Genomic DNA, 27519 nt, shown 5'->3' on the forward strand with positions numbered 1-27519 from the left:
GCAAGTAGCACCTCACGGCAGCGACTAGAAGGCTGTAATCAGTGGCGAGCCGCGATCGGCTGGCGCACGCGCCAGGAATTTGTGGGGCCGCGCAGGCAGGCAGGCAGGCAGACAGACGGGCCCGCCAAGTTCACGGCTCCGGACCGTGATTGGCTGCGAAAGGCACGCCGCGGCGGCATTCTCATAAGGCGTGCCAAGTTCAGCGGGGGCGCGCGGGCGTCGTTAGTCATCACTTTTCCCACATAGCCTGGTCGTACGTAGTCCACACGTGGCTGAATCACGACTGATAATCATTGTGACTGAGCGATCACTAAGGGTACGCGCAATTCCTTGTAACTTTTAGTCAGATCATCTCTCCTGTACACGTGGATTATTTTTAGCTTTGGCCTACACTGTCGTGGACTCGCCTATAAGCTAAGAGAAGTAATCGTGTTAATACGCAGCTTCCGCAACCGACATGAGTCGATCAGAACTCTTCGGCGGTGTGGTGCCGCGTCATCTTACAAAATATTTGCGGTGGTGAAACGTTAAAATACACCGTTAGAAACACATCATATTGAAGTCTGTGGCGTGAGCAAACTGCTGTAACATTGTCGAAACATCTAATATCTTGATAGTTTAGCATTTTGAGTTTTTTTTTAGGGCGAAAACGTAACTCTTATGGAATTGCTTTATCTGTCTGTTCGTCCGACTATTAGGAACCCTTTCGCTCAGGAAAGAGTAGACATATCAAGTTCAAATTTATGTCGCATAATACGGTCCATGGTCCGTTGCGGGTGTAACACTTTTAAGCTTCTAACTCAATGCAATCAGAAGTTACGGCCATTTATGTCACATATTTTAATACTCTAAAAGTCACTCATCAAAAACTACAGGATACTTCCTGTTGATCTCGAATCATGAAATTTGGCAAGAAGCAAGGTTTCACTATACAAGTAAAAGACCAAAATTCTTAATTTGTAGTTGTATAACACGAAAAACTATTTCTTTTGTCATTTGTTATCCGCCTTCAAAATTGAAATTAAAACATTCTCGAATACCTTGCCATTATCAGCGTCGATAACAGACAATTAGCCGAGCGGTCTCAGGCGCTGTAGTTCAAATGGCTCTGAGCACTATGGGACTTAACATCTTAGGTCATCAGTCCCCTAGAACTTAGGACTACTTAAACCTAACTAACCTAAAGACAGCACACACATCCATGCCCGAGGCAGGATTCGAACCTGCGACCGTAGCAGTCCCGTGGTTCCGGACTGCAGCGCCTAGAACCGCACGGCCACTGCGGCCGGCAGCGCTGTAGTCCTGGACTGTGCGGCTGGTCCCGGCGGAGCTTCCAGTCCTCCCTCGGGTATGGGTGTGTGTGTGTTTGTTCTTAGGATAATTTAGGTTAAGTAGTGTGTAAGCTTAGGGACTGATGACCTCAGCAGTTAAGTCCCATAAGATTTCACACGCATTTGAACATCATTTGACAACAGGCAAAAACCGTCACTATCCTCGATTCCCGGAAAGGATAAACTGTCAATATAACCTACATAATTACGTTTACACGGAATTCTCTCAATGCGCGAGTTCTAGTAGCAATTGGCCAATTTTTTTAATTTTTTTAATTTTATTTTTATTATTATTATTTTTTTTAGATTACACAGTACGCCCATAAGGATTTTAATGGCATAGGATTTATATTTATATCTTCTTCGATTCTCTACTCTAACAATAAATTAAAAAGTTTATGTATTTTTGTTTACAGCTGGATTACTTTCCGACGCATTTAAATAAATGAAATAACGTCCAGTACATGTCACAGTACGTAACAAGAGGTCAGACGAGTAAAATCACGGGCTGAGTGGTATCGCAGCGTTTAACCGTATGGACGGCACGATAAGAGGCATGGAAGAAGACGATACACATTTCATGTTGTAATTGCGAACACATATGAAACATGTTCCCTTCAGAAATTAGTTTCTGACTGAGGACTACCATCTCAAACTTCCGCAATATCTCAGTATTCTAGAATGAAAGATTGAAACTGTGTGCCGGACAGGCAGTCGAACCCAGTACCTTTGCCTATCGCCGGAAAGTACTCTGCCAACTGAGCTACAGTAGCACGACTCGCGACCTGTCCTCGCAGCCCTGTTACTTTCCAAACTTCACAGAAGTCGTCCTTCTAGGAACATCCTCCAGGCTGTGGCTAAGCCATCTCCGCAATATCTTTCCTTCCTGCAAGTTTCGCAGGAGAACTTCTGTGAAGTGCCTAATGTAGGATATGAGGTACTGGCGAAAGTAAAGATGTGAGGACGGTCGTGAGTCGCACCTTGATAGTTCAGTCGGTAGAGCACTTTCCCGCAAAAGGCAAAGGTCCCAGTTTCGAGTCCTGGTCCGGCACACAGTTTTAATCATGGAGGATGTTTCGGAAAGTGCATACTGCACTGCCGAGTGAAAAAAATTAATTTTGTGGCAGATGACGCTCAGATGACAAACAAGATGCATTAAAGAAAATATAGCTGCCTGCCATCCATACACAATAACAATGAAAATGGCAGTATTCTAAAGTTGACCTCTCGAGTAACAGTTTTTAAAAATAAAACTTTACTGAGTACTAGCCGCCTCTCCACAGCTTTCCCTTCCTCCCCCCCCCCCTCCCTCCGACCATATCCTCCTCCCCTCTCTCTTCCAATCCCCACATCTTCCCTTTCTCCTCAACACCTTCCATCTACCTTATTCATCTCCCCTACTCCCACTCGCCCTGTCCATCCCATCTTCTATACTCTCAACTTGTCCCCAGGCGTTGCTCATTGGCATTTGTAGCCCCTACACAGTTAAGCCGATGCTGCTCCCACAACACCACCAGTCTGCAGGTCAGCCTAATGTCAGGGCCCGGAAAACCACTTCTTGACCCTGACATCAAGGCTGCCCAATTAAGGGATTTAGTTACCAAACAATACGCCTGTCACGCAGGGCAGCCTATACAGCAGGGGCTGGAAAAAAATGTTTTTGCATCTATATCCGCTCCTATAGGAGCAAGGAGGTTATAAACTGCACAGTGCCGATATCTACATCTACACACATACTCCGCAATCCACCTTACGGTGCGTGGCGGAGGGTACCTCGTACCACAAGTAGCACCTTCTCTCCCTGTTCCACTCCCAAACAGAACGAGGGAAAAATGACTGCCTATATGCCTCTGCACGAACCATAATCTCTCTTACCTTTGTGGTCTTTCCGCGAAATGTAAGTTGGCGGCAGTAAAATTGTACTACAGTGAACTTCAAATGCTGGGGCTCTCTAAATTTCCTCCGTAGCGATTCACGAAAAGAACGCCTCCTTTCCTCTAGAGACTATCACCCGAGTTCCTGAAGCATTTCCGTAACACTCGCGTGATGATCAAACCTACCAGTAACAAATCTAGCAGCCCCCCTCTGAATTGCTTCTATATACTCCCTCAATCCGACCTGATAGGGATTCCAAACGCTCGAGCAGTACTCAAGAATAGGTCGTATTAATGTTTTATAAGCGGTCTCCTTTACTGATGAACGGCATCTTCCCAAAATTCTACCAATGAACCGAAGACGACTATCCGCCTTCCCCACAACTGCCATTATATGCTTGTCCCACTTCATATCGCTCTGCAATGTTACGCCCAAATATTTAATCGACGTGACTGTCAAGCGCTACACTACTAATGGAGTATTCAAACATTACAGGATTCTTTTTCCTATTGATCTGCATTAATTTACATTTATCTGTATTTAGAGTTAGCTGCCTTTCTTTACACCAATCACAAATCCTGTCCAAGTCATCTTGTATCCTCCTACAGTCACTCAACGACGACACCTTCTCGTACACCACAGGATCATCGGCAAACAGCCGCACATTGCTATCCACCCTATCCGAAAGATCATTTATGTAGACAGAAAACAACAGCGGACCTACCACACTTCCCTGGGGCACTCTAGATGATACCCTCACCTCCGATGAACACACGTGAAGCCTGCTGTTTCTGTGACAAATTTGCCTGAAATCGATCTGCCGTTTTGGGAGGAGACGACATACATACATACATACATACATACATACATACACTCTGCTTTATGTATATTACTGAGTTAGACCTGGTTGTCCAGCAGTAATGTCAATGCTTGAAAGCCGAAAGGTAGCATTATCGAACCTCGGTAGTACCACGGGTTTATCAATCTGGCTTTTAACGTGGCATTTATCTCTCAATGACGTGGAGATTCCACGTTAAACTGTACGTCACCTTTCCCTAGTTGGATGACTGAGGTATTCTAGTGACTTCCAAGTTGTTGAAGTGGCGTCCAGTAGAAACACTTGCTGCAGGACAGTAGTTTCTGAGGTTGCGTGTGTAGCGTTCAGGTTGTAAGAACGAGCTGCAAAATTTGTTTTGCACGTATGATTCATTAGCTGGCTGAGCATGGTGTTCTGCTTGAGAAACGATCCCATTTCCAGTTCATTACAGAACGAAGTCTAAAAGCATGCTTTTTTTTATCACTATATTTCACGATTCATTCTGGTTTCCCCCAAATGCTTTGTTCCCACACGAAGAGTTACCGATGTATTTCGTTGTCTGTTAACGCCTGCCGGCCGGGGTGGCCGAGCGGTTCTAGGCGCTACAGTCTGGAACCGCACCTATATCTCTGACGTCGATCTGTTGTAGAATTTAAGAACATGTTTTTTGCTCGAGTATCATGTCGTTTTTGGAAACTCAGAATCTACTATGTAGGAATCAACATGGATTCCGGAAACAGCGATCGTGTGAGACCCAACTCGCTCTATTTGTTCATGAGACCCAGAAAATATTAGATACAGGCATCCCAGGTAGATGCTATTTTTCTTGACTTCCGGAAGGCGTTCGATACAGTTCCACACTGTCGCCTGATAAACAAAGTAAGAGCCTACGGAATATCAGACCAGCTGTGTGGCTGGATTGAAGATCTTTTAGCAGACACAACACAGCATGTTGTTCTCAATGGAGAGAGACGTTAAAGTAATCTCTGACGTGTCACAGGGGAGTGTTATGGGACCATTGCTTTTCACAATATATATAAATGACCTAGTAGATAGTGTCGGAAGTTCCATGTGGCTTTTCGCGGATGATGCTGTAGCATACAGAGAAGTTGCAGCATTAGAAAATTGTAGCGAAATGCAGGAAGATCTGCAGCGGATAGACACTTGGTGCAGGGAGTGGCAACTGACCCTTAACATAGACAAATGTAATGTATTGAGAATACATAGAAAGAAGGATCCTTTATTGTATGATTATATGATTATATGATAGCGGAAAAAACACTGGTAGCAGTTACTTCTGTAAAATATCTGGGAGTATGCGTGCGCAACGATTTGAAGTGGAGTGATCATATAAAATTAATTGTTGGTAAGGCGGGTACCAGGTTGAGATTCATTGGGAGAGTCCTTAGAAAATGTAGTCCATCAACAAAGGAGGTGGCTTACAAAACACTCGTTCGACCTATACTTGAGTATTGCTCATCAGTGTGGGATCCGTACCAGATCGGGTTGACGGAGGAGATAGAGAAGATCCAAAGAAGAGCGGCGCGTTTCGTCACAGGGTTATTTGGTAACCGTGATAGCGTTACGGAGATGTTTAACAAACTCAAGTGGCAGACTCTGCAAGAGAGGCGCTCTGCATCGCGGTGTAGCTTGCTCGCCAGGTTTCGAGAGGTTGCGTTTCTGGATGAGGTATCGAATATATTGCTTCCCCCTACTTATACCTCCCGAGGAGATCACGAATGTAAAATTAGAGAAATTTGAGCGCGCACAGAGGCTTTCAGACAGTCGTTCTTCCCGCGAACCATATGCGACTGGAACAGGAAAGGGAGGTAATGACAGTGACACGTAAAGTGCCCTCCGCCACACACCGTTGGGTGCCTTGCGGAGTATAAATGTAGATGTAGATGTAGACCGCTATGGTCGCAGGTTCGAATCCTGCCTCGGGCATGGATGTGTGTGTTGTCCTTCGATTAGTTAGGTTTAAGTAGTTCTTCTGGCCTGATGACCTCAGAAGTTAAGTCCCATAGTGCTCAGAGCCATTTTGAACCATTTGTGAACGCCTCGATTGGTGGGCCCGAGCACAAGAAAAATATTCGTAGCGCTGGCTCGCGGCTGGCGTGTCTTTGACTCACGAGGAGCTGAGCTGAGGTGTGCGGTGCAGCATGAGAGCACACCCGAAAACGGCGCTCGTTGGCTCGCGGCTCGAGCACGAGCCCGCGCTTAGTCACGGGGCACTTCCATTGAGCGGCTGCCGCCCGCGGTGAGAACCAGATGACATCAGCCGCGCAGGAAGCGCCGCGCCGTTACGTCACGGCCCCGCGGAAAGAGAAAGCTGCGCCCGCGGCGGCCTTGTGTTGTGCGCGGCAGCCCGCGGGCCGTGCGGCCTTATCGCCGCAGCCTTCGCATTTCCCGCCGTCCTAATGAATGGAGCGCGGCCCGCTGCAGCCAGCCCTAGGCCCCAGATGGAAGCTGCACCACCAGGCCGCGTCGCGACCCCTACGACTGTTCGACCACGTCTACAGGGGCCGTATTTTACGGCATTTTGTGCAGGCGGTAGTATTGCCGTCAACACTCCTGCAGTGTATCTGCAATATATGCCATTAATGCTTCTTCGCTGGACAACTTACACTACTGGCCATTAAAATTGCTACACCAAGAAGAAATGCAGATGATAAACGGGTATTCATTGGACAAATATACAGGGTGATTCAAAAAGAATACCACAACTTTAAAAATGTGTATTTAATGAAAGAAACATAATATAACCTTCTGTTGTACATCATTACAAAGAGTATTTAAAAAGGTTTTTTTTTCACTCAAAAACAAGTTCAGAGATGTTCAATATGGCCCCCTCCAGACACTCGAGCAATATCAACCCGATACTCCAACTCGTTCCACACTCTCTGTAGCATATTAGGCGTAACAGTTTGGATAGCTGCTGTTATTTCTCGTTTCAAATCATCAATGGTGGCTGGGAGAGGTGGCCGAAACACCATATCCTTAACATACCCCCATAAGAAAAAATCGCAGGGGGTAAGATCAGGGCTTCTTGGAGGCTTCAGTGCTTGAACCAATTTCAGACGATAAGGTTTCATAACTAACCTTTTCGTAGGACTCTCCATACAGTTGATTGTGGAATTTGCAGCTCTCTGCTAGCTCTGCGAGTCGATTTTCCTGGGCTGCGAACAAATGCTTGCTGGATGCGTGCTACATTTTCATCACTCGTTCTCGGCCGTCCAGGACTTTTCCCTTTGCACAAACACCCATTCTCTGTAAACTGTTTATACCAACGTTTAATACACCACCTATCAGGAGGTTTAACACCATACTTCGTTCGAAATGCACGCTGAACAACTGTCGTCGATTCACTTCTCCCGTACTCAATAACACAAAAAGCTTTCTGTTGAGCGGTCGCCATCTCAGCATCAACTGACGCTGACGCCTAGTCAACAGCGCCTCAAGCGAACAAATGTACAACTAAATGAAAATTTATAGCTCCCTTAATTCGCCGACAGATAGTGCTTAGCTCTGCCTTTTGTCGTTGCAGAGTTTTAAATTCCTAAAGTTGTGGTATTCTTTTTGAATCACCCTGTATTATACTAGAACTGACATGTGGTTACATTTTCACGCAATTTGGGTGCATAGATCCTGAGAAATCAGTACCCTGTACAACCACCTCTGGCCGTAATAACGGCCTTGATACGCCTGGGCATTGGGTCAAACAGAGCTTGGATGGCATGTACAGGTACAGCTGCCCATGCAGCTTCAACACGATACCACAGTTCATCAAGAGTAGTGACCGGCGTATTGTGACGAGCCAGTTGCTCGGCCACCATTGACCACACGTTTTCAGTTGGTGAGAGATATGGAGAATGTGCTGGCCAGGGCAGCAGTCGAGCATTTTCAGTATCCAGAAAGGTCCGTACAGGACCTGCAACATTCGGTCGTGCGTTATCCTGCTGAAATGTAAGGTTTCGCAAGGATCGAATGAAAGGAGAGACACGGGTCGTAACATATCTGAAATGTAACGTCCACCGTTCAAAGTGACGTCAATGCGAATAAGAGGTGACAGACATGTAACCAATGGCACCCCATGGCCGGGTGATACGCCAGTATGGCGATGACGAATACTCGCTTCCAATCTGCGTTCACAGCGATGTCGCCAAACACGGTTGCGACCATCATGACGCTGTAAACAGAACCTGGATTCATCCGAAAAAATGACGTTTTGCCATTCGTTCAAATGGTTCAAATGGCTCTGAGCACTATGGGACTTAACGTCTATGGTCATCAGTCCCCTAGAACTACTTAAAACTAACTAACCTAAGGACATCACACACATCCATGCCCAAGGCAGCATTCGAACCTGCGACCGTAGCATACATTTTAGCTGCATTATGACAGTGTAATGTGTTTGAATCCTCGTTTAAAAAAAAAAAAAAAATCTGGTTCCCTTTTGAAACCGAATCCCCGGACCGAATAATTTTCCCTAGCTTCCTTGCTACTTTTAAAGCCCTGCTTTTGCACGAAAAAAAGCCGGACTCGTTCTCAAAAGTTGTTAGCTCCTAGAACTTACTGCTCGTGTAACAGTAATGTATTTTAAGTTTGCGGCGCAAGCCTGTCACTGGTCTTCCGGCTTGACTGTAGGTAGAGTACAGCCGTGCTTCAAAAATCTAAAAGATTCCGCCGTACTTGGAGGGGCGTGGGAAGCGGTGGGCCCATCACCCCGATTATCTTTTACCTTTCGAGAAAGATCCCCGGCACTGATTTGATAGCAGGCTGAGTGGACCCGAGCCGTACTAGAGGGATGCGAACGAGGTGGTGGTGGTGGTGGTGGTGGGGAGGTTGTTTTATTAAATTCGCAAATTACTTTCGCAAGGATATTGGTATTACAATTTAAGAACAATATGATTAATATATAAAGTCATTTACATACCTACAGGTCTAGTTTGACAATAATTTGAAGAAAGTCAGCCATAGGCTCAAAGAAGGAACCATTCCTGCACAAACTCCTGCCTGATAACGCATGTGTCCACATTGTCAGTGTAATATTGCTCTTTGGTGCTTCGTCTTAGGAGTAGGTGTTAGCATCGTGTCTCCCCCCCCCCCCCCCCCACTTCCTATAATTTGCGCACTGTCGTCTTACTTAATAGGAACATTTTGATTGAACGTTCCGTCTCTCTCACATCATCAAATTTAATGACGCTAACCGCAAGCCGTCACGCTAGCCCGCAACAACGCTATCGGTGCGTGCGTAGCAGGCAACACCGCGCACTACTTTGAAAAGGAACGCTGCTATGCCTAGTCAGGTGAGTTAGTCCTACCGTGGCCGAATCAGCACTGTTCGCTTTCTCAAGAGAGACTCGGTGAATGAGAGAGAGTGTGCGCCACAGACGGCAACGCAATGTGGGTTTCGGATGGTGCGTCTGGCGGAGGTCGTTGACCCTGTCGGCTATCGGCGTCTGCCGCATTCGGATGCGCCGGCGCGCCTCGCACAGCTGGGAATGCGCCTGGGGTCCTTATCGCGCAGCCGCGACGCCCCGCATGTTGAGGAGCCGCCAGCACTCAGCGCTCGCCACCCTGCCGTCACACACGCCGTTCCGCAAGAGCGGGGGCCTCTCAACTTGGGCCAATTACTGCTGCCCGCCGTCATAGCGTACGTGTCGAAACGGAGCGGTCTCGCTTCGGCTGATAACCCACACACGTGGCGCCGCTGTGAGCTGTTACAGAAACGTAAACTGCGCGTAGAAAACTTGGAGGAATTAAAACGAGAAGTAGCAGACTTTCGTTAGGAGAAGTTTTCACGGGAATGATCCGGAAATCCGGCAGCAGTACAATATACAGTCACACCTTGCACGACTTGGGATAGGAAGTTCATAATCACTGGACATTTACATCAGTATGTTCTGCAGAAATGATAAAAATTTCAGTCACCTTGGTTCAGCGTGTGTCCCGCTGCCTATTAGGCACAGGACCCGGCATGGCCTTTTATAATTTGTTCCACGTGTGATGGCATTGACGCGTATCAGCCGCGAATGGCGTCCTGTGGTGTAAGTCACACTAGTCACAGTGCCCAGAACATAAATCAACTGTGATTCGTTATTGTATCCACTAGCAGCGCATTTCCTAAGGCCTTGAGTTGCCGTTTATTGGGTATGCTTTTGTCTTTGCAGTCCAGGTCATCAGTTCAGGGCCTGAAGGATTTTCACTACCGATGTTTGACCAGCAAAAGGAGGAGATATTAGGGGATGTAATTTCTGATCAGTCGATTGCGCGTCAGCGTTACAGTTATACTGGCTGAGTCAGGAGAGGTGCATGGTTTGTGGGGTGATTTTGAAGAAAAAGGTCATATGAAAATATTTTCTGTTTATAGCGCTTTCCGAGAAAACTAGTCAAAACAATGGGGAAAATGACAAACGCAGGTGATAGTAATGAAATGATAGTAATGAAATGATAGTAATGAAATGATAGTAATGAAATGACAGTAATGAAATGGTAGTAATGAAATGGTAGTAATGAAATGGTAGTAATGAAATGGTAGTAATGAAATGGTAGTAATGAAATGGTAGTAATGAAATGGTAGTAATGAAATGGTAGTAATGAAATGGTAGTAATGAAATGGTAGTAATGAAACATTGTTCAAATGTTTCAAATAGCTCTGAGCACTATGGGACTTAACTTCTGTGGTCATCAGTCCCCTAGAACTTAGAACTACGTAAACCTAACTAACCTAAAGACATCACACACATCCATGTCCGAGGCATGATTCGAACCTGCGACCGTAACAGTCCCGCGGTTCCGGACTGCGCGCCTAGAACTACTAGACCACCGCGGCCGGTGAAACATTGTAATCTATTGTTTTGTTCAAATATGTTCATTTCCTGATGATACATTCAAATAGTTCAGCGTCAACTGCAAATTTTGCAGCTGTTGTAGACTGCTACTGTGTTGGTGATACGAGCTCTTTCGTGCGGAACGCTGTATTCCACGTGTTCTGCGTTAGTAACACTCGCAAGGTCTCACGTGCGAGCAGATAGAAATCTGCACGCTTCTGTGGAAACAAATTTTCAATGACGTTTCTCAGTCAATGCGTGGTGCGGTATTATTGATGACCGACTCATCGGTCCAGTTGTTTGAAATAACCGTCGTAATGGAGTACCGTATTTCGATTCTTTTAAACTGTTTTACCCTTCTCTGACAACCGCGGCCTCCCCAGTCGGAGGTTCGAGTCCTCCATCGGGCATGGGTGTGTGTGTGTCGTCCTTAGCGTAAGTAAGTTTAAGTAAGATTACATTGTGTGTAAGCTTAGGGGCCGATGACCTCAGCAGTTTGGTCCCATAAGACCTTACCCCAGATTTCCAATTTCCTCTGACAACATGACGTCCTATGTACTTCCTGCACGACTGACGCCCGTGATTTTCAAACAGCTGTATGTCCGATACTATTAAGAGAAAGGCATATGTTCATTTGAAACTTTTTTCAGAATCACCAATACTATTTCCCGTCAAAGCTCTTTTTTTTTTCTCCTCCTAACTCATCCTGTATTCGTTGTCATTATTATACGATAGCTTGCGTGAAATGGCTGTAGGTGTTAGAAAAGTAAATCTTATGATTTAAGAGCATCTGACAGCATAATCTTCCACTCAAAATGTTTGCGTTCGCACTACTTCCCGTACTGAAATAAGTTAGACAGTCGGCCACACATCTGACGAACCGTGAAAGCACGGTAGCCGTGGCGAAATCGCGTCGCGTTTCACTCGGCCAAAAGTCGTGCGGCGGTCGATCGTTTCCATGCAAATGCTGATGGCCACCCAAGGTGGGCGTGGAGCCGCAGGCAAAGGCTCACCGCGCACGCACCTCACGAGCACCAGCCTGCTCTGCGAGGGGCTGCCCGCACTGCATTGCGAGACGTGTGTCTACTACAGACGTCGCTCTAGACGTGACATTTCCTGGCTACCGTGTTGACAATTCCTGGTGCATCAAGTACTGCATACCACGACCCTCAGCTAAGCACAACGCGGGTGGCAAGAAGAATAGGCGTTGCCCTGTGCCTCGTTCATACAGCGAATGCAAGCCGCGTGGGGGAAGTGCAATCGCTTTAAATCGAAGGGCACATTTGCCCACATGGTGACAACAGAAAGCGAAATATTAATACATACTCACATTATTTATTTAGTTGGGCCATCTGCTGTTACATTTTGCGGTCTCATTGTTTTTTAATAATTCGTCTGCTATTGTTCCAACTCAGTTTTCACTGTCTCCAGTAAGGCTGTGTTTGAGCACGACCCGAACTGTTTAAACAGTTTGCTTCACAGTTCGGGAAGTCTCTGTTCCGTTCGATCGTTTGACCGGCCACGATGTAATGACGTCTGATGGTACTACCGACATCTCCGAGAGTGGTATTGTCGCTGTAACTTATTCTCGTGATAGGAATTACAGTCGGTTCACAACGATATATTTCGTTTGTTAGGCATTTAATTTTTTGTTTATTTTCTTCATTGTGTCATCTGAATGTAGAAATCTGAAGTAAATCGGCCAACTACTTTCAGATATTTGTGGTAACAACCGTTCCTCTTTGTACAGAGGGGTCCAAAAAAATGTATCCACTGTTTAAAAGTCCATAACTTGCCAACTAATTGACGGAGTTGTCTTATTTTTGGTGAAAGTGTAGCTTAAAGTCCAACTTAAAGATTGTTGTAACACACGACGGGAGTTAGCTGGACTTGTTACTGTTACAGGTCGTCCAGATCGCTGTTTGTGTACATATTTAACACAGCCTTCGGCTTCAAATTTGTCTCGAATGCGACGAATCCTTAAAAACGTGTCGGTGGCTCTGTCTGATACTCATTTCGCCATTGCCGTTGAACCTCATTGATGTTTTCGTACTTAAAATACCACTTCAAAACTGACTTCCTTTCATCGAATGTAAGCCTTGCGCCAGCCATGTTTACTCGAGTAACTAGATGCAACTAAGAACAAAACACTGACTATCTAGCGACTGTCATCTGACAAAACAAAACAACGCAATACTTGTGTGGCGCCGCGTGGGATTAGCCGAGCGGTCTAAGGCGCTGCAGTCATGGACTGTGAGGCTGGTCCCGGGGGAGGTTCGAGTCCTCCCTCGGGCATGGGTGTGTGTGTTTGTCCTTAGGATAATTTAGGTTAAGTAGTGTGTAGGCTTAGGGACTGGTGACCTTAGCAGTTAAGTCCCATAAGATTTCACACACATTTGAACATTTGAACTTGTGTGGCAAACAACTTGTGTGGCGATTGCCGGAACTACAAACTATTACACTACCAAAGATGAAAAAACTCCGTCAATTAGTTTGCCAGTTAGGGACTTTTAAACAGTAGATACATTTTTTGGGCCCCTCTGTATATTAATACATTTATATCTGAAGTCAGATTACAAAATCTTACGTAGACAGTGATCTTACTCTTGTTTTGAAGGTAAGGTGTCCAAAATTTCATAAAGATAGGAATAAAATTGTAGATTTGTTTCAATTGCAAACAAACAAACGGACACTCTTCTTTGTAAACATAGATTTACATTTATGCGAGCCATGCGGAAAAAGTTACAGTAAAGCTGGACATCAATTTGGAATAAGGCAAGGGTACACACACTCATTCTTTTCACAACTTTCAAAGGCAACTCTGCGAATCAACACTCGTTCGCACGTCAGCATATCAGCCGCTATTATACGCGATGTTTCACTGTTATAGGTACAAACGAAAGGCGCTTTACAGAACAGCGAAACAAGCAAATAATCCTAATACACACAGGTCCGGAAGCGTGTTCCGACGTATGCCCAATTCATGCCAGTATTCCAGCAATGTTATGTCCAAATGTTTGGTTAATGATCCTTACGGCGAAAGGGTGTATGGTGGTACACCGGTACACTTTCATGTGCTGTCCAGGAATACGTAGCACAAATTTTCGACAAGCGTATCGTGGCTCCCGAAAACCATGGCCTCCCAAGTCTCTCGACTTGAACTCATTTTTTCCGTATGTTGATACTGTCTGTGAACTTCGGGGAACGCGTTGTGGATGGTTATCAGTACTTTCGGGAACACGCCTGGAATTTTTTAACGTCGATGAGCAGACGCTCCGAAGCCTGACTTGACATGAATGGTGGCCATTGTGGAACACTTGTTGTCATGTGTTTGTCGTCAAGTGCTAAATGGATCCTTGGAAACTCCGTTATAAGGGTGTTAGTGTCTTCATTCAGTCGTAGCAGCGCAACCATTGGTTTCCCGATCTATGTTTATTTGTGTTGTTCACTTTTTTCATTGTCCTCTATTCACTCCCTTCGTTAGCATCTATGATAGTGAAACATCCTGTACGTAGAGCTGTTCTGTTGGCTTAAGGCACGTTCGCACCGAATCTTGACCATTGTTCGGAACAATTTTCATTGGCCGAGTTAGATGCCTGTCGCATATCGCCACTGCGTGGGTGTAGCTTAGCTGCAATGGTTACAAAGTTCTGCTTACGTTTTGGGTTAATTTCTTGATCCAGCCATCAGTTATTAAAGCATTAAATCGTGTAGTTGATTTATGTATGGGGAGAAGGAACTGCGGGCTAATGATGGCTGTTGCAGTGCACATCAGTGAACTTACGTTTAATTCGTCTTTTAAACCAAAAATGTAAGGGAATTGTTATCATCTGTGAATGAGATAACCATTCACATCCAGATGTAAGGGTGCCCCTTCAGATTTTCAAACGCTGACTACCCTGTTGAAATCGTAAGTGAATGAAGAATTGTAATGTGATTATTACAACTGACCTGTGCTTTTCTTTAGGGCTTGAACCCTACCGTTGGCCTTGCCAAATATCATTATAGTTTCAGCACAGCTACTGCGACCTGCTATATACATTTCATGTAAAGATTTGGCCCTGCGATTATTTCCTTTCATCATCCCTTCAGCTACAGTTTTGAGTTACGACTCGTGTCGTAATATGTGCCCAAAAATTCTCTCTCTTCGTTGTTTTACGTCATTTTCTCTTCTTGTATAGTTTCAGAGGATTCCAGTTGTTTTGCAAACTTAGCTATGTTTCGATGATTGTGCTCTTAGTAAACGACATTTTATTGAGCTGCTTTCTCCAGAGGTACGCGGTTCGATATTGTTAAACCACATCAGTGCGTTTGAGTTTGTATTACCTAGCATCACATTTGCGTGGTTATTTTACTGTCTATCTTGTGCAGTATACTTAAAATCTCGTCACTGATGCGCCCTTTGACACTTCTGGCACTGCCAGATTGCCTACCTCATCACCGAGGGCCTGATTATCTTGCTGATTAGTCCCTTAACTTTCAATCAAACAATGTGACAAACACTGTTGGCAGCAGCAACAGTACTTGAGACACAGTGTGGATGCAACTTTGTGCCACTTGCAGACTGTGGAAAGTCTGCAGGCCGTGTCGTACAGTGCCACTGCACGTTGATGATGCAATGCCTGCCACATCCGCTTCCTCGAACAAGCCATAATGCCTTCCGCGTAGGCTCCAGGGTTGCAGATTCGTCCTAACAACACATTTTCTATTCCCCTCTGAAACTGCTACAAAAGTCACTCATTTTAGTTGCTGTCATATAATCATATTCTTCGAGCACCAAAATATATGCAACAAACAAAAGCCTCGCTTTTTAGTCGAATATGACGACGGTAATTTCCCTTTCTCTTGGCTCGGTGGTTGAGTGAGTCAATGTCTGGCGAGAAAACTAAGGTCCGGAGTTCAAGCCTGATTCGGTCCTATCGTTTTCCGGTGGCTTACCACTTCATTTTACCGCTGGAAATAATTCGTTAATTGGAAAAATGCCAAGTTCACCGTAGTTCTGAGTCCCTTTTCAACTGTAGGGTTTGCTGTAACTGGCCAGATCAAAGGTTGGAGGAAGTCTATGGCATACCACATCCAAGAGGACAATGCCTTGTAAATAATTCCAGCGGTCAAACAACTTTAGGTTGAAGACAATTTTTCTTTAATTTCAGCAGTTGTTTTAGAACACAGTCGTCCGTTTCCCGTAACCCAGTCTCCACACCTCTTATCTGTAAAAGTATCTTCTGTATGCCCCCATAATTTCCACTTTCTAGGTATGCCTCTGTCTCCAAAACCACACTTTCCGATGTATTCTGTCAATATTCATAAGTCTCATGAGGCCATATCCTGTTTTTTTTTCACTTTCTATCCATTCTCCCAATGCTGAATTAGTTTCCATCGGGTGCCGAATGTCTTCATTCATTACCCTTTCCATGATTGTTGCTTTTAACACCTTCCCTGAAACAACACTTTCATTGCGTAGAGCTTTTATTTCCTTTTCTTTGCCAGTGCTCATAATTTTGCACCGTATGACACAAGCCTTGTTTACCTGTGGTGCAACTGAAAGTGGTAACACAGGTGATAAGTTCACCGACGATGATGATGAGAGAAAAGCCGAAATGTGTGTGGATGAAGAAAAACAGCAGCATGATCTGCCGAGACTGAACTACTTCCTTCGGTTTTCGCTTACGTGATCCAGTCGAGATGTCAGCGAAGAGCGAAATACTATTACACCGGAGAAAAGTGGGTCTGCAAACATGAGCCAACCCAGGTGACACAGCCAGTCTTTCCTATCTCGTAGTTTCGGTTTATTTGAATTGCTTCCTTAGTCAGTCCAGCCGAATGCCAATATGGTTATCTATCAGTCCACATGCAAATCAATTCTCCATTGCTATCCGCCTGAGAAAGTTTTGGAACGGCCACAAAACATGTGCCAGTGTCGAGTTAGTAACGCACGCTGCGTCATCGGCTGCAGCCATTACGAACTGGCGGAAGCGTGCCGCTTCCGTTATAAGAACGTGACGCTCTAGGCAGGGGGACTGCTTACTGAGAAGGCGACAATGGGCCGCACTCAGCTCATACTAAACCTAATTACTCCTCCTGTTTCAGCACTCCACCTGATTAGCCGCCTCCGTCAAATATCGTCTTCCGAGCGGTAAACCGCGCGGATTGATGGGTAGTGACCGCACTGTGAAATTTGGCGTGACTTTCGTCGTTTCCACCACGTATTTTACAAGCACACGTCATAAAGGAAGCTTTGGGAAGGTACTGGGAGGTTTTCATTTGGAATAGAAGTCAACAACGTAAAGTATGTTATTCGATTTAGTGCTGATGTTATTCGATTTAGTGCTGATGCCCATGCAAACATATAAACGCTGCAAAACGTGACAGGCTGTTGGAAAAAAATGACTTGTAGAGTTCTCAAGGTTAATATAAACAATTCAAAAGTCATGAGGCCACTGCAATCGTCTCTAGAAAACCATGCTATAGGAGACTTTGAATGTAGTCAGACAACGAAAAGTGACTGTGGCATCAAGGAAATAAAATCGAGTAATATCGCTACAAAGACAGCATTGATCCAGAGGATGTAAATGGAGCAACAGGTATAACGTGGATGTACGTCAGCTACTGCATTTGGAACATTGATTCAAAAAATCGGAAAGGATATGTCGCAAATGTTTTGAAACGTGGTGCTCGTGAGAAAGGGGAAAAGTGGCCATACAATTCTCAAGCAAAGAATTAAGAAAACGCGGAAAAATAATTGGATTGGAACGCCTCTAACTGTATCGTGAGTTGTAACTACTACGGCAACTGCGACCATTTACCAAAACAGAGGCAGTTTCGCATCTCTCCGGATTTTCAGATGTGTGTGAATTCCTAAGGGTCCAAATTGCTGAGGTCATCGCTCCCTAAACTTACACACTACTTAAACTACCTTACGCTAAGAACAACACGTATACCCATGCCCGAGGGAGGACTCGAACCTCCGGCGGGAGGGGCCGCGCAATCCGTGACATGGCGCCTGAAACCACGCGGCCACTCCGCGCGGCGCGCATATTTCCCAGCCACGTATTTCACAGGAAGAGGCTAAAAACAAAAATCAATATTCTACGCACAACATAAATCTGGAGCTCAATAAATTTAACCCTTTAACTGCTCTGGACGTGTTAACACGCGCGCCTTTGCACCTGTCTACGAGTAGACCCGTTCAGAGTACCAAGTAAAAGGACTGGTGGCGAGCGTAAACACGTTCAGAGCACACAGGGACAGGTACGAAAGCGCGCGCGGGCTAACACGTCCAGAGCAGTTAAAAGGTTAAAAAATCGAAGTTCTGTGGTTGTTCCGTGGATGATACAGGCTATATGTTGTGGTATTTTAATGAACTGTCATTAGGGGACCAAATAGAAGAGTATGCATTTTCGCATACTCGTCTTCTTTTCAGTGTGAGGGCGAAGTGCCTCCAAATAAATTTTTGATAACTTATTATCTTTCTGTCTCATTGTGTATTCGCAGAAAGTTGATGTAATCATCCGTTTCGTAGTGTAACAATTGCTCTAACAGGTTTTCATTTTAATCCATTCAATGGACCAGCATCTTCTTTTTCTTCTTCATCATCATCATTAAACACAGAGCGAGAGTCAGTGTTAAAAATGCTTCATCAGCGCATATAGCGATTCCCACTATTTTCAAACAAAATACAGCATACATGAAAAGCGTCTGCTTCCAAAGTAAGGTTAAGACACATTCGTGGGTATATAAGAAGGAAGTTTGGTCTTTTATGAGGACCTTTAGGAGTTGTTAAAATTTTCATCGTCTATTACAAGAAAATTGATATAATAATCGGGTTCTGAGTGTAATATCATATTTCCTTTATCAAGTTTTCATGGTTAAATCTCTGGCAAACAAGTTTGATTGTTTACGGGGCCTCAGTATGTAGTCAGATAAGCGTAGCTTCAATTGTGGTTGGCGTATCGCTTTACGATACGTTCCTTTGAACACGGTGGAGGGATCACTTGCCTTGAACCTTCGCTTGCGTCGTGTTTTGTCAGTGCTTTGTGGCGCCGCTTCCGGCAGAGCGAGCTCCTAGCTCGCCTGGGGAGGAGGAAGCAGGCGCCGGGCTATTCCCACACTTCCTGTGCGTAGCGCCGCCCGGAATAGCGGAGGGACCTGCCTGCTCCAACACGCGATGCGTCTGGCAGAGCCTGCGGGGCCCTAAGTCTTTATACAAACACTTCTAGGAAAGTGCCTGGTTGCTCACCCACATTTCTTCTGTTCTCTTCCGTAATGTTACTGTCTTATGGTAGATATCGACAGGAATATCATCTCAGCTGTGTGATTGGGTTGGAGAGTTTCTGGCAAACAGAACTCAGTATGTCTTCTCAACGGAGAGAGAACTGCAGATGTAAAAGCAACTTCGTGATAACGCCAAGGGGATTTTAAAAGGCCATGATTTTTCACGAAGAACAAGGGGCGCTTCCTAAGAGTCGTCAGGCATCGTTTCTTTTGTGTTTCGGTAGATATTTGCAATTTCGATTTTTGCGATATGTAGCCAGTCAGTCCATATCAACACTGCTAATCACGTGTTTCTTGGAACGTAAAGCGTCGGTTTGTTCCCCATTACGAAAATAATGATTTTTAAATAGGGATTTTACTTGTTCATACGATAGAGCGGTTCCAAATTAGTATAGTGTGGTATTGGTTTCATCGATGTGTATTAACAGGCACAATATAACGGGATGAAAAACCGGTACTTCAGCAGCGACTGACTAGCGCTTCTGCGTAGCGGTAGCAGTCAGCGCTGACCAGGGACCCTATTCTGTATCGTTCATACCGATCGGTGTAGTAGGTTTGTCTCGGTAGTGACGTCATTTTCGGTTCTTTATCGAAATACCCTATTCAGTAAGCTTCTGAGACCTGTTACCGAAAGGTCCTCCCACCGATTTTACGACAGTTGTACCGAGAGGTTTTGGATTTCGGTGTGGCCCTCTCGATCGGTGAGCTGTGGTTTATGTACACCTATAATTTATTTTAAACACATTTAGAGGTTTTAGCTCTGGATTTAGTGATTGTGTTACTAAAAAATCACGAGAGGACACATCTGGATGGAAAGTGAGTTCATAATAGACTATTTTCCTTTGTTAGAAATATGGTTAGGTTGTTACTGTGAATTATTACATAAAAAAAGTTTTCGGTAAATATTCTCTCAAAATACGTGTTATTTTTATGCAAATAAGAGTTTAAAGATCATTAAATATCAAGACATCGGCTCTGCTTACGCATATTACATGAGTGTGAACTGACGTTACTACTGACTTTGTGTACTTTTTCCCACAAATGGTTTAGTTAGTAACTATCGAAACGTGTTTACAACTTTCAAGTAACAATGGAAAGCAATTATGTGAAGCCTGATACTGGAAACCTTCCAAACTATCACACATTTATGACTAACGCAGCGCCGTTTGGCAAAGAAGTCAGCCTACGTTCCTCTGCACAATAGTACAAGAATTGAGCACCAAGTTCCTGTTGTTTGGCGTTGCCGGCACGGTAGCTCAGCGTGTTCGGTCGGAGAGCTGGTTGGCCTCTGTAATAAAAAAACTGAGTGTAAGGATCAACAAACGAACTTTAACGGATGTCATGTGACGTCCGCAACGACCAAACACAACGATCAACAACGAACAAAATGGGAAAAAAAGTGCTTAACGCGCGGGAATGACACACACAAGTACATGGGTTCGCGCACGGATGGGTCAAAAAAAATTTTTTCCTCTTCGTATATGCAACACGTTCTGAGACATTGTTATTCGTGTAAGTTAAGATTTTTCTGCAATATTTGTTATTACTTACATGTAAGAGAGCATTCCTCAGTAATCATTTCGTGATTTCTGTGTGTTTAAAAAACGAAATATGAAATTGCTGTGAATGAAACCACTGACAGTGACCTTTATATTTTTTCTTGTCAGAAATAATTCACCATGTTTTCCGAATATGTAGCGATTTCCGAGTTGCGGTTAGACAGGAATCTTAAAGCACAACTTAAATTACTGGGAATGTAACTAGCAGCGGTCATCTTGATAATCTTGCTTGTTGCAACTGTTAATGTGCGATCGAATCCTCAACAACAGTAGACCCGAACGGTATCGCTACCGAAATGCGTACTGAATATGCAGGGGCTCTAATTAGAGTACTGGACAGTTCGGTGCTCTTGAGTACCGAAACGATCGGCTCAAAGGCGGAAAGATCCAGAATAGGCACCCAGGGCGTTACTCAAGTCACTACTGGAGTACAGGTTATTCTTCCTGGTAACGCACATCGATAAAACCAGTATCGCACTAGATACATTTGGGACCACTCTGTCGAATGGATACGTATAACTCCGATTTAAAAATAATTTTGTTCGTAACTGGAAACTAACCGACGCTTTTCCTCGACGCTGGTCGTTGCATGAAAGTCGGATGATGCTTTTGTAGGAATACAGAGAAGTCGCAACGCAAGAAAATGCAAGAAGACCGGGAGTGTGTCGACGCTTGGTGCAGGGAGTCACAGTTGGCCTCGACACAAGAAAATATAACGTACTACGCATTAAAACGTAGAAAGACACATTACTATATGATTACACGATTGCTGAACATTTACTGGAAGCGGTTACGTTAATAAAATGTCTATGAATATGTGTACGGAGCAATTCAAAGCGGAACGACCACGTAAAGATAATGGCAGTTAAGGCAGATGCCAGACTGAGAGTCACTGGAAGAAATCTCTGGAAATGTAGTCAACCCACATAGGAGACAGTTTACAAAATACTCGCTCGACCAGCACTTTAATATTGTTCGTCAGTAGGGGACACGTACCAGACAGTTTTGATAGAAAAACGATAGAAAAACGAGAAAATCCGAAGATGAGCAGCGGATTCATTTTGTAAACGCGAAACCGTCACGGAGATGCTGAGCCAATACCAGTGGCAGATGCTGCAAAAGAGACCTTCTGGCATCACGTTATGGGCTACTGTTGAAAGTTGGGAGTGCATACATTCGTAGAGTACTCAACCAACGTATTGCTTCCACCTGCTTATATTTCACGATAAAATTATAGAGATTACAGGCCAAACGGATGCTTAGCAGCAATCTTTCTTTTGACAAACCATACTCGAGCGGAACGGCAATTGGTACACAAAGCACCCTCCGCCACCCACAGTAAGAGTCTAAAAATGGTTCAAATGGCTCTGACTTGGGGGACTATGGGACTTAACATCTGAGGTCATCTGTCCCCTAGACTTAGAACTACTTAAACGTAACTAACCTAAAGATTCGAACCTGCGATCGTAGCGGTCGCGCGGTTCCAGACTGAAGCGCCTAGAACCGCTCGGCCATAGGGGCCGGCCGTAAGAGTCTATGTAGATACTACCCAGTCTGTTAATTTGCCCTTCCAAGTTTTCTGCAATATCCGGCAATATTAGTGTCATCGGAAAATGTCAAAGTGTTTATTTCTCCTTCCTGCAACATAAATGTCTTTCCAAGTTTCGCTTTGATTTCCTTACGTGAGTCATTTTCGATGTTCTGTTAAACTCAACAGTGTGCGTGGCGACGCAGTGATCTGAAACATTCCGACGTTATACCCTCTGTTCTACACATTGACGCGTCTCCAGGCAGAGAACCTGGAACTGGCTCCAGCCCCGAAAACAGACGCATATAAATTTTCACCTATGTCAAATTCCTTAGTTGGTTTGGGCTAGGTAATTTGTGATTAATGCAAATTAGATTGTGAGGGAAATTGAGCAAGTGGCCTCATGTGACAGCAAAGTAGGTTGCATTACAGGGCTGGAAAGAACCCTGGTTAAAAATCGAAAGGTCTTAGCTCGGGTTTGGGCGACTGCAGGTAGCCGCGAGCGTGCGTAGCAAGGTGGTACGTGTTAATGCGGCTGGCCGGCGCGTGTGCGCTGATGGGATAATGCGCCCTGATGGATGTGCGCGCGTGCCCACTTGCCGCCGTTCGATGCCGCTCGCTGGCCCCACTACTCGTCCAAGCCGGCCCCCCACAGGCCGTTCCAAGTTACACGGTCGCGCGAACCAAGGCCTAAAGCCACTTCTACTCGAGCGACTTTTTGGTCTCAATCGACTACTTGTGACAAGTCAGTGATGCGCCCCAGTACCGAGTCTCTTCTACTGTGAAGTCTTCTCTGTTTACACTTCGGCGCCAAAACTGCGTGTGTGTCCACTGTGGCCGGCCATTGTGGCCGAGCGGTTCTAGGCGCTGCAGTCCGGAACCGCGCTGCTGCTACGGTCGCAGGTTCGAATCCTGCCTCTGGCATGGATGTTTGTGTTGTCCTTAGGTTAGTTAGGTTTAAGTAGTTCTAAGTTCTAGGGGACTGATGACCTCAGATGGTAAGTCCCACAGTGCTCAGTACCATTTGAACCATTTTTTTTTGTCCACTGTGCAGCTCGACGCCCAAACGACGAAAGTGAGGTTACGATGACCTATCGGCTTCGGAATATAGCAGGCGTCATTGTTGACGTCGGGTGCACTTGAGTAGGCGTACCTATCTCTGTATCCGCATCAAGGGAAGCCGCCGTAATTGTCGTCATGCTGATATTCAGTGGTGTTCCAGTCATCCTCGTACTGTACTTGTAAATAAATTAAAAAGACTTTCTGACTCAAAGCGACAACAGTTCGTTAATCACCAACGCAGAATCACAGCGAATGGTCGTTACAAATGTATGGTAAATTTTCCACACAGCTGAGAACTGAAATAAGAGGAAAAATGTTGTCAAAACATTGATGACATCAACATTTTTGCTCGAGAAAATCCGTACCGTAAACCGGATACACTTCGATCGACTTTCGGATCCACGTGTGATTATCGTTACGGTTTTTTAACTTCTGCGATATTCATGTTAGTGAACATACGAACTTTTACGAAAAGATTACATACCAATAAATACAATAAATTTTCTAATAGTCAGAGGAAATTAAGGAAACAATATAAGTGATCAAAGTTAGCATGGATTTGGGGATATACTGACAGGAGCTATACACCACCACGATTGTCAGTCAACATTCCATTTGTGATCAATATTACAAAAACACAATGAAACTTGACCACCCAGAAATAAACACATGGTCCTAAAGTTTTCTTAAGTCCGTTGTTAAGCCTCGTGAAAGGAAGAAAACCTAGTACGGTATATAAATCGGTGTGACCCATCATCGAAATTGTGAATATAATAAATGTTACTAGGATGGGTTACAACACACGCAGCTCCAAATTTAGCTGAACGTAATACCTTCAGTTTCTTGCATCTTAGCCGGCCATTGTGGCCGAGCGGTTCTAGTCGCTTCAGTCCGGAACCGCGCTGCTGATACGGCCGCAGGTTTGAATCCTGCCTCGGGCGTGGATGTGTGTGATGTCCTTATGTTAGTTAGGTTTAATTAGTTCTAAGTCTAGGGGACTGATGACCTCAGATGTTAAGTCCCATAGTGGTTAGAGCTATTTGCATTTTGCATCTTTGACCTAAATCCTCCGTTCAAATTAAGATTATCTATTTTTCATGTATCGAGGCAATATCTAGTACTTCTGGTCAAACAAACTCCATTTCTTCCTTCCGGAGATGAGCCTTCGTCTATATACTACTATTAATGTATGTTTTCCTTAGTTCCATACTACCATTGGCATCACAACATTTAATAGATTGTGTATCTGTGATCCTGAGGCAACAGTGATCTGTGGTGAAAGAAATCCCAAAACAGACATATCATGCACATGACCTCAGAAATCGTAATATAGTGGCAGATATATACATGTGAACAAAAAACTAATATGTGTCTGTTTTGAGAATTAATCGAGTAAAGTACATAATATAGTCCAAAACACCAATCGCTTTGCAGTTAAATGATATCGGTGGATTTTGCACAACCTGATGTTAGCTCACTTTTTCGTATACAGTTACAAATAGCAACAGGTTCGCCAGCTGTTGTGCAAGAAAATCGGCATCAAACCTAAATGCAATCTTTGCGACGTATGATATGCAGATTAAGAATACACCCAAGCGCAAACTATATCACTGTGGCACGAATGAGGGGACTGATGACCATAGATGTTAAGACCCATAGTGCTCAGAGCCATTTCGACACGAATGAGCGAAAATAACTTAACTTTCGTTTTTACAAACGACGCCACAATCTCCTGTTTCTGCGCGATTTGCAACATACGGAGTGCGGTCAACTGACGATTGACTTCTCTGACCCATTCGCGACGTGCTTGGCGCCTGATTTACACCAGACACGCGACGCTTTCACGGAAAGTCGTTCGTGTAGAGCGTTAACTGAGCCTTAAGCACCACTTACCGATCGGTCAATTACGCTCCTGGAGATATTGCGTAGACGATCGTTCGTTCGTCGTATGACATTGCAAATTCGGGCGTGTTGTTCGGGGATGTAGAGCTCTCTAGAAAATGAAACAAATCTCAGCCCGAGAGTTTGTGCAGTCGTAGTCCTATTGTAGGCCATATGTACTCATCTTTTGCTGATCTGAGAACAAGCTTACAGGACCAGCTTTAAAAGAGTCTCATCTATTATGTTGAAACCGAAGACCATCTGTAGATTTCGAACCGTATGATTCATAGACCCATCATGCGGTCAAGTATCAACGGCCTTTCGTGGAAACGCCTACTCAAAATTCTAGGAAATATGGAAGAAAGGGACTCGGGAGTGTAGGCAGCCTTAATTCACATAGGAGACACCTAATAGATATTGTCGAAAAGGAAAACTAAAATTCTGTCCACAGTGGTAGCAAGATAGTGTTTACACACGTAGCCAGAGATAAAAACTGGTATGCCCTGGTTGTCTTACAAATAGAACCCTTTGGCGCATATACCGTGATGGAATAAGGAAAGTGATTGACAGCTAGCCGGTTACAGGAGAGAGTTACCATAGCAACATCGAATAAGCTAAGTCATGCCTTTTCTTTTTGTTCACCGTTGTCATATCGCTCTGCTGTATCTGAAGTGTCAGTTACCACACTCAGTTCCAAATGACGCTTGCTGGTAGTAAACGTAGTGATTCGTTTTTGCGTCATTTCTCTTGTGAAAGTGAGCGGAGAAGACCTGTCCACTACGATCCCGCTAAACGAATCAAGTAATGCAAATGACACGAGAATTTCTCTAGAATGGAACCACGCAACTAGTCACATTTTACGCGCTTACCAAAGGTGACGGACTACACCCCTTTCCGTGCCTGACTGTCGAACAGTGTCATTTCGATCAAGGTATGAACGTACACTGACAAACGTTAGCTTGCACTTTTTTTGCACACTATAGCTCTGCAGAATCTCTTTACTATTACTAGAAACAGTCAAAAATGTAAAACATTTAGAGATATAAAGTGGAAGTATTTTATGAAACTAATTGTAGGAAGAAGATATGCCGGACTGAGATTAGTGACAGAATTTTAAGGAATTGAATTCAGCCAGAATGAAGGAATTTTACGAAACCCTCATTTTCTGATTCCCGAGTATTGCTTCATCTTGGGGCCCTTACGAAATAAGATTAATAAATGAGGTTTAGAAGATTCAAACAGGGCTGCTCGTTCCACCACGGCGTCGCTAAGTCAGGGCCAGAGCTTCACAGATTTGCGCATCCAGTTCCATTGGTAGACTGTACAAGCCAGGCAGGCATTGTGCAGCACAGACTGGCAAACGGTTAAGGTTCCGTGAAGACAACATCTTTATTCCTCGCACGCGCCTCTCATGAAATGACCATTACAGTAAAATAAGATCAATTCTACTTCGCCGGCCGGAGTGGCCGAGCGGTTCTAGGCGCTTCAGTCTAGAACTGCGCGACTGCTACGGTCGCAGGTTCGAATGGTGCCTCGGGCATGGATGTGTGTGATGTGCTTAGGTTAGTTAGGTTTAAGTAGTTCTAAGTTTTAGGGGACTGATGACCTCAGAAGTTAAGTCCCATAGTGCTCAGAGCCATTTGAACCATTTTTTGAATTCTACTTCTTACTGCGCACTGTTCGTGGCCGGCGCATGCCATGCGGTGGTTTTTGAAGTAAAAAACTGTAGATTCACACCCGTGACAGCAGCGCCTAAATTTGTGCCACAAAATTAGTCCTTAAAGCTGCTGATAGGTCGCAATTCTGCTTTGAGGTACGTTCTAGGAGCGACAAGCTAGATGTGAAGTGTGCTGTAATAGTGTTGCAAATAGCTTGCTGAAAGAGTTAAAAAATAAACCATCTGAAAACACCTTGTAACCAGCGTGTGTTACAAACGGCACGAGCTTTCCGCAGCAGCTATCGTCGTCATCGCAGCATTATGGTGCTGTGCAAAGGAGGACGACCTAAAATTATGCAACTGTTTACGGCACTGCCAGAGGATGCAAGCACGCACGCACTGCGGCTAATTGGCTGTTGCAAGCGCGCTATGGAGAGGAGCCGCAGCCACTGCCCACTGCCACACGGCTTTTAATGGCGGCCATTGTCCGCCGCTGCGCTGCGACGCCACGGCACAATACCGACCCTGGCTGGCTCGCGCTTTGTTCGCCCGCCGGTTGCAAATGCAGCGAAACGTCTACTGGTGCCCAGGCTTCACACGCCAGTAATTGGACGACCTACAGGTATCTATGGAAAAAGGGGATAAAAAACGTAGTTGTTTTGATCATCTCTCTGCTCCGGTATCCGTGCTCTTCGTGGGTGG

At 44.8% G+C, this 27519-nt stretch overlaps 1 protein-coding gene across 9 annotated transcripts in view; it reads left to right on the forward strand.

Annotated features, from left to right (window-relative positions):
• LOC126186151 (protein held out wings) overlaps positions 1-27519 on the forward strand; it is a 419545-nt gene that overhangs the window by 344185 nt on the left and 47841 nt on the right. The window lies entirely within an intron of this gene.

The sequence above is a fragment of the Schistocerca cancellata genome, chromosome 1 (genome assembly GCF_023864275.1).
Source record: "Schistocerca cancellata isolate TAMUIC-IGC-003103 chromosome 1, iqSchCanc2.1, whole genome shotgun sequence".
Lineage (NCBI taxonomy): Eukaryota > Metazoa > Arthropoda > Insecta > Orthoptera > Acrididae > Schistocerca > Schistocerca cancellata.